At 42.7% G+C, this 356-nt stretch overlaps 1 protein-coding gene across 1 annotated transcript in view; it reads left to right on the forward strand.

The window, feature by feature from the left end:
• CAMSAP2 (calmodulin regulated spectrin associated protein family member 2) overlaps positions 1-356 on the forward strand; it is a 29877-nt gene that overhangs the window by 9268 nt on the left and 20253 nt on the right.

Below are 356 nucleotides of genomic sequence, written 5' to 3' on the forward strand. Positions count from 1 at the left end.
AATTTTTTTTTTTTTTTGTAAAAAGGAAGACAGTGTAGAATTATATACCTGAAACCTGGATAATTTTTTTAAACTAATGTCACCTCAATAAATTCATTTTTTATTTTTTTATTGTCTAAAGTTTTACATATGTCTCCTTTTTCCCCAAGTGGACACCCCCCCAGCCATTCCCACCCCTGAGGGCAAGCCCCCACCGCCCCAGTGTTGTGTCCCTTGGTCACGCTAACATGCATGCGTACAAGTCCTTCGGTTGCTCTCTACGCCCCCCGCCCCACCCTCCCCCAGCCATTCGTCTCTGGGTCTATTCTTGTTCATCAAATTATGGTGATCATTATATCCCACATATGAATGAGAGC

Source organism: Myotis davidii, unplaced genomic scaffold, assembly GCF_000327345.1.
Source record: "Myotis davidii unplaced genomic scaffold, ASM32734v1 scaffold685, whole genome shotgun sequence".
Taxonomy (NCBI): domain Eukaryota; kingdom Metazoa; phylum Chordata; class Mammalia; order Chiroptera; family Vespertilionidae; genus Myotis; species Myotis davidii.